Genomic DNA, 12669 nt, shown 5'->3' on the forward strand with positions numbered 1-12669 from the left:
GAAGCTCTTACAGTTTCCATTGCTCAAAGCCGACTAACTCACATGGGATGGAAGCCCCGGGAGGCAGTGAACGACCTACCTGTCCCTGGAAGTATTCGAGCAAAGAGGTTGTATCCGCCCAACTGTTGCTCTGCAACAAACACCCACATGATCTCAGTGGCATACAAGCAGCGTTTATTCGGCTCACACACCCGGTGGTCAGCCGGGCCGGGCTGGGCTTGGCGGGGGGTGGCCCAGCCCTGTGCCATGTGTCTCTCCTCTGCCTCCTGTGACAAGCCCATTAGCCTGGGCGTGTTCTCAAGGCATCAGCAGAGGCCCAAGAGAGCAAGCCCAACTGAACAAAGGCTTGTTAAGCCTGGTCACATCCTGGCTGCTCCCTAACATGTTACTGGCCCAAACAGGGTTGAACTCAAAGCTGGAGGGTAGGGAATATAGTTGACCTCTTTAGTGGGAGGAGCTGAAATCACACGGCAGTGAGAATACAGGGGAAATGAAGAACGGGGGCTGTCAAACCCAGTACCACAGAGGGCAGCCACCCAGCCAGGGGAGTCCAGATGTGGGACAGCAGTGGTGGCTGTGTGACAGGGAAGGCCCCTTCCAGGGCTGACAGCCTGAGCCTGCAGGGTGAGTCCTGCCCAGGGAACCCTGAGCGCTCACTCTGAGGCAGGCCCTGGGCTAAGCATTTTAATGTGTCTTATAATCCTCCTACCAACCTTGTAAAGCAGGCACAATTAGAATAGCCTCTCATTCATGAGGCTGAGGCCCAAAGAAGACATTTGCTCCCGGGCACACAGCCAGTAAGTAGTAGAGCCAGGGTCAAACCCAGGTCGGTGACACTCCGGTTCTCTCAACCACGGATTACACGGCTTCTTCTTATGAATAGCACGTCTCCATCTCAGTCCATAGGCCTTGGCATGAATAAAATATCACTTTCCTTATGTTCTTGAATTCCCTTCCCACACTTGGTCATGTCGAGTCTCTGCGCCTCATCTAGTGCAAGGAGGGGCTGCAGGGCAGGGACTCCTCTGATCCCTCAGTGTCTGCTGTCCTCGCATACTTTACGTCTCTGGTTCTTCCACGTTGTGTTAGGGGCTGGGACTCCTGGGAGGCTGTCTGTGGCCCCCTCTGCCTGGATGTCATGTGCAGTCATTTCTCTCTGGGGTCTGGCCTCCTCCCCAGAAAGCTGCTGGGAAGCTGGGCAGGGAGCTCTGAAGCCTACAAGCCTGCCCCCTCACTCCTCCCAGCCTGGGCCTCACCTTCCAGCCTGGGCTTGCCCTCTGCCGCTCCTCCAGGACGTGCATCTCTCTGTATCCACGCATCCCATTCTTCCTCGTCCCACCTCTACAAACCTTCCTCTCCCAGCGTTCTACACTTGGAAACAAAGGCCAGAACAACTTGCAGCCTACTGGTTTTCTCCTGGGCCACAAACATCCAACACAATGAGCAAAGAGCCTGAAGTGGGGCAAGGGGGAAACCACTGCCTGAAAACTGCTCGTTCTTTTTTTTTTGAGACAGAATCTCGCTCTGTCGCCCAGGCTGGAGTGCAGTGATGCAATCTCGGCTCACTGCAAGCTCCGCCTCCCAGGTTCACGCCATTCTCCTGCCTCAGCCTCCCGAGAAGCTGGGACTACAGGTGCCCACCACCATGACAGGCTAATTTTTTGTATTTTTATTAGAGACGGGGTTTCACCATATTCACCAGGATGGTCTCGATCTCTTGACCTCATGATCCGCCTGCCTCGGCCTCCCAAAGTGCTGGGATTACAGGCGTGAGCCACCGCGCCTGGCCTGCTCATTCTTATAATAAACATAGAATCAGCTCAAATCATCAGCCCCACAGGCTCTGGGCAGGGCCCCTCTCCCTCCCCATTCCCTGCCTTCCCCTCCAGGCATTTGTGTGCTTCCCACCCTTCCCCGAGTTCCAGTTCTGACCAGGGCAGGCTAGAGGCCCTGAGTCCTTCCGGAGGCTTTCTCTGTGAGCCGCGTTCGAGAAAGAGCAGGGCGAGAGGAGTTGGCATTTCCTAGGGGGAAGAGAAGGGAGGAGTTGCTGTTGGGGTGCTGCCAGCATAAGCTGCACAGACACAGACCCACCCCCTCACCTGCACACCCACCTGGGCCTTCTGCTCTCAGGCTCTCGGCAGCTCCTGCTGACAGTGCCTGGGGCCTACGAGAAGCCACAGCTCTTGCCCCTGCAGCCTCCCACAGAGCCAGGCCTCCAACCCACCTTTACCTTCCATGTGAACCCAGTGCTGAGCTCCAGGCTACACGTGGAGCTGATGGAGCAGCTCTCGGCTGTGCAGGTGAGTGTGCCGCCAGGACGGTCAGTAGATCCAACTCAGCCCAGACTGGCGTTCCAGGGCCAGGCTGGGGGAGCCTTTTCTTCCCCGCTGGAGAGCTTCTTAGCTGTTTTCTTCTCCGCAGAGCGACCCCAGCGCGGAGCTGGAGGCTCAGACCAGCAAGCTGGGCCAGGGGGGCATCCTGCTCTCCTCTCTGCCCCCAGGCCAGGAGGAACAGTGTTCTGTGGCCCTGGGGGAGGTAAGGCTCTGTCTGGGTGCCCGAGGGACCCCTGCCTGCTCTCTGTGACCACCAAGAGAGGTCTGGAGGAGGGACCCAAGAGGGTGGCTGGATCAGGTCAGCCCAGAGCTCAGTGAGGTTGTCCGCGTCGGGCCAGTGACGGCCACAGGGGCTGCAGGTGGGGAGCCACGTCCCTGGGAGGATCCTGCGCAGAGAGCTCAGGGTCGAGGCTGCTGTGTCTTTCAGGGCCAGGAGGTGGCTCTGAGTGTGAAGGTGGAAATGAGGTGAGTGGGACTCCAGGCAGAAGGCCTCTTGGGGCTGGGCTAGAAGTGTGGGGACACGCCCCAACGTGCTCCACTCTCTTGCCCCAGAAGCTCAGGCTGTGGGGTGGGGGTGACACCTTTCCCTCCGCGGTTCTGATGCTGGTGGGCGGAACCCTTGGACCTGCTCCTGTGAAAGACCCGGGCTGGGCCCAGGGCTCTCCTCCACCGGACAGTCACCCAGAATCCCCCCGCCCCCACCCCACGTGAGGCAGCTCCGGGGACCTAGACCTACGCCTTGGCTTTGACCTCTGCCACGGGGAGCAGGAGTTTCTGGACAGGAGGAAGCAGGTCGTGGCCAAGGCCCTGCAGCAGGTGCTGGGATTGAGTGAGGCTCCGGACAGTGGCCAGGTACGGAATGGAGGAGGAGCTGGACCCCAGAGCTGCTAGGACCAAATCGAGCCTCTTCCCTTGAGAGGACCAGCATGGCTAAGAGGGGCCAGAGGAGGTTGGCCTGTTCGCCTGAGCTGATGGACACCATCGGCAGAGCCAGGACCCCGTATGGGACGAGGGCCGAACAGCCCTGGCCAAAGCTGGATGTCTTGGTCTGCATGGACTGCCGTAACAGAACCCCACAGACCAGGTGGCTTAAATGACAGAAATGACTTCTCTCCATTCTGGAGGCTGGAAGTCCAAGACGAAGGTGCCGTCATCAGGGCTGGTTTCTGCTCGGGCCCCTCTCCTCTTCCTAGTGGAGCTGTCTCGCCGTGTCCTCACGTGGCCCTTCCTCTGTGCGTGTGTGCAGAGTGTACGCCTTGGGGTCTCCTCCTCCTCTTCTAAGGACCCCAGTCCTGTCAGTTGAAGGCCCTTACCCACTTCACCTTTATCACCTCCTTGTAGGCCCTATTTCCAAATACTGTCGCGTTGGGGGTTAGGGCTCCAACACAGGAATTTGGAGGGGGACAGTTGAGTCCGTAACATGAGCAAAGGGATGTGGAGCTTGGGGGTCCCTGGGATCCTCTGGGTTTAGAGATAGCCAGCCTGTGGCTGGGAGGCAGGAGGAAAGGAGTGCTGAGAGAGGGACTTATGGGGGGTCAGGAACAGGCTGCCGGCTTCCTCCTGGCTGCCTGAGTCCTCAGGAGACGCTGTCACTGTGGCCCAGTGCGTGTTCATTCGGGCAATATGTGTGCCCGCTCTGTGCTAGGTGTCTCTGCTCTGTCTCATCCAGCACTCTGAAGCAACAGCGCCTTCCGTGAGCAGTGGCCAGGGAACATTTTTTTCAAGACAAGAGAAGAAAAGAGAACAGGGAAAAGAGCCAAAAATCCAGAGTGGAATGAGCCAAGTCTTAGTGGGAAAGCTAAGCAGCCGAAAGCATCGACTCTGACCATTCAGGCACCTCCGACCCTGAGGAGACCTTAAAACCTCGGGGCCCCTTTGGTGTCTGGGGGCAGGTCTAGGCTGCTTGCTGGCCTTTGTCACTTTAGCTCAGTGGTGCTCAACGGGGCACAATTTAGTTCCTCCCCACCGCACCCCTGGGGACATTTGTCCGTGTGTAGAGATGGATTTCATTGTTGCTGCTGGGGAAAGGGGAGGTGGAGGGAGGCTGCTGGCTTCTACCGGGTAGAGGCGGCCAGAAATGCTGCTAAACGTCCCACAACACACAGGACAGTCCCCACCAGCAAAGAGCTACCTGGTCAGGAATATCAAGAGTGCCACGGTTGAGAGGAACCTGCCGCAGCTGATTTTGGGGAATCAGATGTACCTTCCAGGTCTATATCTTGCAGATCGAATGGTGAAGGGCTGTCTCTGGAGCCATACAGCTTAGGTGTGAGAGCTCATCACTTGATAACTGTATGATCGTGGGCACATTATTTCACCATCCCGTGCCTCAGTTTCCTCATCTGGAAAATGGGGTTCTCACTGGGTTGCTGTGAGGATTCAATGAGATAATACGTGTAAGGCTCTTAGAATAATGTCCAACATGTATAGGCATTACCTGTAATATGTAAATGACGGTAGTAGTCGGAGTCGTTTTCCTTTTACTATTGTACCCAGGTTCCTGTAGTGGCTGTGTTGGGTTCCGGGGGTGGAACCCGAGCCATGTCTTCTCTGTACGGCAGCCTGGCAGGGTTGCAGGAGCTCGGCCTGCTAGACACTGTGACCTACCTGAGTGGGATCTCTGGGTCCGCCTGGTAAGTGAGGTGGGGGCAGGGCACAGGGTAAAGGAGACCCCACAGAGGGTGGGGTTGGGACCTGGTGATCTGAAGGAGTCTCTGAGGGGCTGGGATCCTGCCTCCAAGGGGATTAGGCGGGGCAGGAAGAGGCTGAGTCCCAAGCGCCCCTTTGAGTGGGGTTGCTTGCAGGGCAGCATGGGCAAGTAACGGGGGTGGAGGGCCACTCACAGACTCTGCACCCCCCCTCTCCCATGGCTGTGCTCTCCTGCCCCTGACTCAGGCACACCCCCCATCCGCAGGTGCATCTCCACACTCTACAGGGACCCAGCCTGGTCCCAGGTGGCCTTGCAGGGCCCCATGGAACGTGCCCAGGTTCACGTCTGCAGCAGTAAGATGGGAGCTTTGTCCACGGAGCGGCTGCAGTACTACACTCAGGAACTGGGGGTCCGGGAGCGCAGTGGCCACAGCATGTCGCTCGTCGACCTCTGGGGCCTCCTTGTGGAGTATTTCCTGTACCAGGAGGTGAGAGAAGAGCCAGAAGGAAATACACAGGCTCCTCTCCACTCCTTCCACCCGCCCTTGCTTCTGCCTCGTCCCTCAGGCTCAGATCTGATTTACAAAGCTGTTTCTGACGTCTCAGCTCCCCTGGGGCCAGGAGTAAGACTCCAGGGTGGGCTGGCAGCACTTTGCCTCCCTAGCTCCTAACCCCTGGGGAGCAGGAGGCTGGTCCGCAGCGCTCAGCTCTGGCTGCATATTAGAATCCCCGGCACAGCTTTGCAAACACACCCATGGCTGGGCCCCGCTTCCAGAGGTACTGATTTTAGTTGGTCTCAGGATTTTTTGGAAGAGATTTCAGCCCACACCTGGATGTGAGGCCCAGCACCACACCCACTCCTCAGTCAATTCGGCCGTAATTCACTCCACCTGGCTGCTCCTGGCACTTCAGACCCAGCTGCAGTTCCAGGCGATAAGACGCGGAGCTGCTCCCCACCACCCCGTGTGTGGCGATCAGGTGTGGATGGATATCACAAGTGATTTCTCATTTCTCAGTAAATCATCTACATTTCTTAGTCATTTAAATTTTAAAGAAATTGGACTGGCTTTTCAAGGATTCCTTTAGCAACATCACCCTGACTTCCTGGTGTCCTGATACGCTGTTTTGAATAGTAAAGAAGGAGGGAGGGTGTTCCCATAGTCCCTGGAATTATACAGACCCACAGTGGGCTCCCCTTGGCTGCGGCCTGAAACCTGTCCCTCAGAGAGCTGTCCTTAGAGCGCTGGCCTTGGCGAACCAAAGCCTCTCTTGTGGGCATGCCACACGCTGCAGGGTGCCGGCCCCAGGCCACAGGGATGGGAATGGAACTCCCAAAAGGCCAAGCTGCCTCCCTTCTTTCCTGCCCAGGAGAACCCTGCCAAGCTGTCTGACCAACAGGAGGCGGTCCGCCAGGGTCAGAACCCTTACCCCATTTACACCAGCGTCAACGTCCGCACCAACATGAGTGGGGAAGATTTTGCAGGTGCCTGGTTGTGGTGACGAAGGAAGGAGGTAGAGGAGGTGGGGAGGAGGGGGTGAGAGAACGGGGTGATCAGGGTGCCCAGAGGAGGTGGTTGCACACGGGCACCTTGGAGCACAGCAGGGCTGCTGCTTCCTGTCGTTGGCAAGGCTAAGATTCCTGCTTGGGCACAAGCACTGTGGTGGGAAGCCCCTGGTGACTTTCCCTTTACTCGGTCCCTAGAGTGGTGCGAGTTCACACCCTACGAGGTCAGCTTCCCCAAGTACGGGGCTTATGTTCCCACCGAGCTCTTTGGCTCAGAGCTTTTCATGGGACGATTGCTACCTGCAAGGTGAGTCGAGGCTGGAGGGCTGGGGACAGGCAGGTGCCGGGGCCAGGCCCTGACTGACATGGGGTGGGGCCCTGCCTGTCTCCTTAGGTGTGTGGGGCAGCGCCTTTGCCACCAGCCTGGATGAGATCTTCCTAAAGACTGCGGGCTCGGGCCTCAGCTTCCTGGAGTGGTACAGAGGCAGTGTGAATATCACAGGTGAGGGAAGTGACCCCGAGCCCCTCCCACACCACATTCCAGCAACGGGGCCCTGGTAGAGACACAAAGAATGAGGGACGGGACAGAGAAGGACTTGGCTGTCCCACTGGATTCGGGGAAGTCCTGAGGAAATGACCTCTAGCTTAGGGTCTCTAGAGGTCCAGAGGTGTCATCAAGCCACACCTCTGAGTTCTCTGTTCTGGGATCCGATTAGGTCCACTCGGTGCAGGACTACTGGGTATCGGGCTGATACTCTGTCCACCCTTCTTGAGTGGCTCCTCTTCAGTCTGGTCCTTAAATGGCTCATGGGAGCCCCACGGTGCAGAGCACCTTTCCCGCCTTTCTCCCCTGGATCACTTTTCCCCCGTTCTTCAGTTCAGCTCAGATGTCATTTTGTCAGACATCCCTTTTGCACTCCATCCCTCCACAATGCCTGAGAATTTTTTTTTTTTTTTGAGACGGAGTCTCGCTCTGTCGCCCAGGCTGGAGTGCGGTGGCGCGATCTCAGCTCACTGCAAGCTCCGCCTCCCAGGTTCACGCCATTCTCCTGCCTCAGCCTCCGAGTAGCCGGCACTACAGGCGCCTGCCACCACACCCGGCTAATTTTGTTTTTTGTATTTTAGTAGAGACGGGGTTTCACCATGTTAGCCGGGATGGTCTCGATCTCCTGACCTCGTGATCTGCCCGTCTCGGCCTCCCAAAGTGCTGGGATTACAGGCATGAGCCACTGCGCCCGGCCTGCCTGAGAATCTTACCACCATGGTCCCCTAGGACCATGTGCACATCCTTGTCATCCTTACCCCGGGGCTTTGTCATCATCTATTCTCTCTTTGTGTGGCTTTCCCCACAAGTAGGCTGTGCACTTGGGAGGGCCAGCGCAGGCCCCGTTCACCTTCACAGCCCTCGTGCCTAGCGCAGTGCCAGGCATAGTAACTGCTCGGTCACTGTTTAATGGACGAAGTTCTGATTGGTAGCTGTAGACTCAAACTTTATTTTTGAAAGGGTGGAAGATAAATTACTATTTAGTAAATACAATGTTATAGGCAGTTTACAAAACATAGAAGATACAAAAGAAAAAGTCGTTTCAAAGTGGTTCGATGAAGCATCGGTCAGAGGCCTGGGAGGTGGGGTCGGGGAGGAGGAGGGATGTGGGCAGGGCTCCGTGTTGAGGAAGGGCACCCCTGAACTATAAGGACCACTGGGCACAGGAGGATGCCACTTCTGTCTCTAGTTCGCTGTCCCACCCCGTCTAGATGACTGCCAGAAGCCTCAGCCGCACAACCCATCGAGGCTGTGAACAAGGCTCCTTACCCCGCAGGGGCCCTTCTCCCAGGCTGTGCTGGACATATTCACCTCCCGCCTCACTTCTGCCCAGAGCTTTCACTTCACCCGGGGTCTCTGCTTGCACAAGGACTATGTGGCTGGCAGAGAGTTCGTGGCCTGGAAAGGTGAGTGCTGCCCTGGGTGGGAGATGGGGGGCTTCCCTTCCTGCCTGCATCTCTGGTTCACTGGGGCCAGTGCTGGCTTTGGGCTGGGGATTGAGGTGTGGTCTCCTGCTGCCTATGGGCTGATGCGGAGCGACTCTAAGTACTGCTGGAAGTTGGAAGGTGGGGCCGAGGGCTTGGGGTGGGAGACTCCGTGGCTGTCAGAGAGAACTCTACAGAGAGAAGGCAAGTGTGAATGCAAATACAGAAGGGGTTGCTAGCAAGAGCAACTGCATTGTCCCCGTGCATACACGTGGGTTCCTTGCAGACACACACCCAGACGCCTTCCCCAACCAGCTCACCCCGATGCGGGACTGCCTGTACCTGGTGGACGGAGGCTTTGCCATCAACTCTCCGTTCCCACTGGCTCTGCGGCCTCAGAGAGCGGTGGACCTCATTCTGTCCTTTGACTATTCCTTGGAAGCTCCTTTTGAGGTGAGCTGGAGGCAGGGATGTGGGGAGCACCTTCAGTGAGTGGACAGAGAGGGTGAGGGAGGAGAGGAGGGGAGGGAAGGCTCTGGTGAGGGAGACTGGCTGGGTGTGTGGGGGTTGCCCTTTGTGGACAGCCTGGGTTCTACTCTGTGTGTGAGGGGCTGCCTTTTGAACGCTGTTGGCAGCACAGGTCTCCCAGTTGCAGGAGAATTGCTGAGATGGTGGTGGGCGTGGGAAGAGGAGACCAAAGCGGGTCCCCAGGAATCTTCTAACCTCATCCATAGGAGACCCCCCAGTTCTAGACTCTGCCCGTTCATGACAGAGTTCCCCACTCCAGCTTGGACCCGAGTCTGTGGCCCCTTTGTTACCACGGTAACAACAGAGCCATGAGGGTCCTCTCTGATGCTGAAGCCCTGCAGCAAGTCCCTCCAACTCTGCTGGGTGGTGGACGGAGGCCCCCGTTCCCATGTGGGTGCTGGTGGTGCTGCTCGAGCAGCCCTTCCTTCTTTGGTCTCCTCCTTGTCCTGGGTCCAGTGAGAGCCTGGGATTGATTGGGGATTGACAAAGCCTCTTCTGACATGAACCTTCTGTGATTGTCGCGTGTCCACCTTGTGAAACTGACATTGGCCTCTGATAGGGAGCAGATGGGGTGAGAGAAGACCACGGTGCTTCTGGGGAGGAATGCTGTTGAGGCAGTGCATGATTGATTGTTGATCATGACTGATTATTGTTAATCTTCACAACCCCACTAGATAGGGGAGCTTTTTTTTTTTTAGACGAAGTCTTGCTCTGTCACCAGGCTGGAGTGCAGTGGTGTGATCTTGGCTCACTGCAACCTCTGCCTCCTAGGTTCAAATGATTCTCCTGCCTCAGCCTCCCGTATAGCTGGGACTATAGGCACACACCACCATACCCAGCTAATTTTTGTATTTTTAGCAGAGACAGGATTTCACCATGTTGGCCAGGGTGGTCTTGATCTCTTGACCCCATGATCTGCCAGCCTCGGCCTCCCAAAGTGCTGGGATTACAGACATGAGCCACCATGCCCAGCCTGGAATTTAAAAATTTTTTATTTTACACATGAGAAACCAGCTCAGAAAGGAGCTGTCACCTGCCTGAAGTCACTCAGCTAGTCAGAAGCAGAGCTGGCATTGAAGTCTGGGTGTGTGTGAGTCCAGGGCAGCGGGGAGTGGCCAGGTGGAGGAGAGGCAGAGTCAGAGGTTTGCCCCTGCTAAGGTCTTGAAGATGACAGAGAAGTACTGCCTGGACCGAGGAATCCCCTTCCCTAGCATCGAGGTGGGCCCTGAAGACATGGAGGAGGCCCGTGAGTGCTATCTGTTTGCCAAGGCTGAGGACCCCCGCTCCCCCATCGTGCTGCACTTCCCCCTTGTCAACCGTACCTTCCGCACACACCTGGCCCCAGGTAAGGGAAGCTCCAGGCCTGGGACTGACCCACAGAGCCCTGGGATGGTGACGGGATGCTGTTCTGAGGGTGGGTTCCCTGGAGAATGTTGCTAAGTGCGCCTCCTGGTTGGCCTGAGCTGTCCCCTGCGGCCCTCTGCTGCCTGGGTCTCAGCGTTCACATGGGGCCAGCCCCTCCTGGTGGCTTTGAGAGCTGAGATGTGGCCCAAGCAGGGCCTGAATGGAGCCATCCAGGTGTCCTGCACAAGGAAGACTTCTGGGCTGTACTGACCAGTTCCACAGAGGGCTCCAGCCTGGCTTCTCTGCTTCCCCCACCCACAGGTGTGGAGCGACAAACAGCTGAGGAGAAGGCCTTTGGGGACTTTGTCATCAACAGGCCAGACACCCCCTATGGCATGATGAACTTCACCTACGAGCCCCAGGACTTTGATCGGCTGGTGGCCCTGAGTCGATACAATGTTCTGAACAACGTGGAGACCTTGAAGCGTGCCCTCCAGCTGGCTCTGGACCGGCACCAGGTTCGGGAGAGGACTGGGGGCTGACCAAGGCAGGAGGCGGAGGACTGTGACAGAGAGGAGACACCCTGCTCGTGGCCAGGGCTCGTCGAGGGAGGAGCAATGGGGACGCTGTGCGGGGTCTGCTTTCCTTCTCTCCAGGACCTGCCTCGAGGTGCCCCAGGCCCCGGAAAGCTCTTGCAGAATTGCAGCTTGGACTTGGGGCAGGGCTCTCCTTGCGCGTTCTTTGGAGAAGATGGGCAGTAGATCTCTCCAGGGGCTCTTGGGGATGTAGGGCAGAAGAGAGCAGCACTCATCTCACAGCGGGGTGTGGAGAGAATCAGGTGAGCCACAGGGCCCACCCCAGACACAGAAGCACCTCAGAGGGCCCAGGTTCTCAGCCCAGGGGCTGAGGGCATCGAGAAGCCAGCTGTCCTCCTTACACTGAGACGGAAAGCAGAGATGCATCCACCCACACTTCCTGCAGAGTGGCCCAAGTCCCAACCCTACCTTGAGCTCTTGGATGCACTGCTATCAAGAGCAATGCGGGGCCAAGTGGGGGTGGCCAGCCTATGTCGCTGACTCCATCATCCTAACCCTCCATCTGCCTTCTGGCCTCCTCCCAGATTACCCTTCTCTTCCCAGAGCCCTAAAGCCTGTGGGGTGATGGCCCATTCCGGCTGCTCCAGGTGGGAGATGTGCGCATGTCTCCCTGCCAATTACCCAGGCTTCACTCTTCGAGCCTGGGCCACAGTCTCTGGTCATGTGTGTATGGCCACGTCATGCAAGTATACTCTCACCATTCCTAGTAGCTCAATGGGTGTGTCTAGAAGGGGCATCTGTTCATCAAGGGGAGAGGATGTGCGCCTGTATGCGGGGCGGGGGTGTGGTGCAAGTTCCTGGGGTGGGTTGGTGGCAAGGCATGGGCAGTGCAGAGGGAGCCTCGCCTGGGCTCTTGCCTCTTTCCCAGATGCATCCAATGGGTCTTGGCAAGTTTTGTTTCTCACTCTCCCTCTTCTCCATTTCCCCTGACCCACCAGCGACTCTCCAAATATCTAGAACCTCTCTAGTGTGGGCAGCCCTCAGATTGGTGAAGAGGAGATCCATTCTGGCCGCGGCCTCTGCAGCGTATGCCCCTGGTGCTGAGCGGCCCAGGACCCTGCAGCAGCGCTTAAGCCTTTGTTCCTTCTGCCCCCTGTGCCAGGGGCTCCCACTTGGCTGTGCCCCCTCTCCTCACTCTCTCACACAGACACGCTGTCAGGGACACCTGTGCTGGGAAGCCTCACCTGTCCTGAGTCTGGGAAGAAGACTCTAGTTCTGGCTCCCAGATGGGGGAAGGGTGACTGGCGCCCAGCCTGTGTCTTGGCCTGGCTGGGACCTGCAGCCCTCCAGCTGGCATGAGTTGCGAGGGCTGGGGGAGCCAGTTATTTGGGCTGGCATGGGGTGGGGGCATCTCGGTTCTCCTCTGCCTGTCACAGGCCACGGCTCCTCCTCTTGGTTCAGCAGTGAGAGGTTTATCGGGAGTTTATCTGGCTCCTGCTGTGGCCATCGTCATCAACACTGCTGTGCCTGCTGTCATCAATAACTTGTTAGTAAAACCTTCACAGGTTCCCAGCTTCGAGCCGCACAGCGCTCACAACTTAGCATCTGCACTGTTTCTTCAGTGCCTGTTAGAGCCTCAGGCTCTCTGGCTCCTAGAAAGTCATTCTACCATCTGTTTTGTTCACTGCTGTATCCTCAGTGCCTAGAGCAGCAGCTGATACATGGTAGGTGCTCAATAAATACTTGATAAATGAATGGGAACCTACATTCTAAGAGATGGATCATCACCCACCAACCACAAAAAAAA

The 12669-nt window shown here is 57.2% G+C and overlaps 1 pseudogene; it reads left to right on the forward strand.

The window, feature by feature from the left end:
* The first annotated feature begins 2130 nt into the window (after positions 1-2130).
* Positions 2131-10868, forward strand: LOC113224232 (annotated as a pseudogene).
* The last annotated feature ends 1801 nt before the right edge of the window (positions 10869-12669 follow it).

Source organism: Piliocolobus tephrosceles, unplaced genomic scaffold (genome assembly GCF_002776525.5).
Source record: "Piliocolobus tephrosceles isolate RC106 unplaced genomic scaffold, ASM277652v3 unscaffolded_44080, whole genome shotgun sequence".
NCBI lineage: Eukaryota > Metazoa > Chordata > Mammalia > Primates > Cercopithecidae > Piliocolobus > Piliocolobus tephrosceles.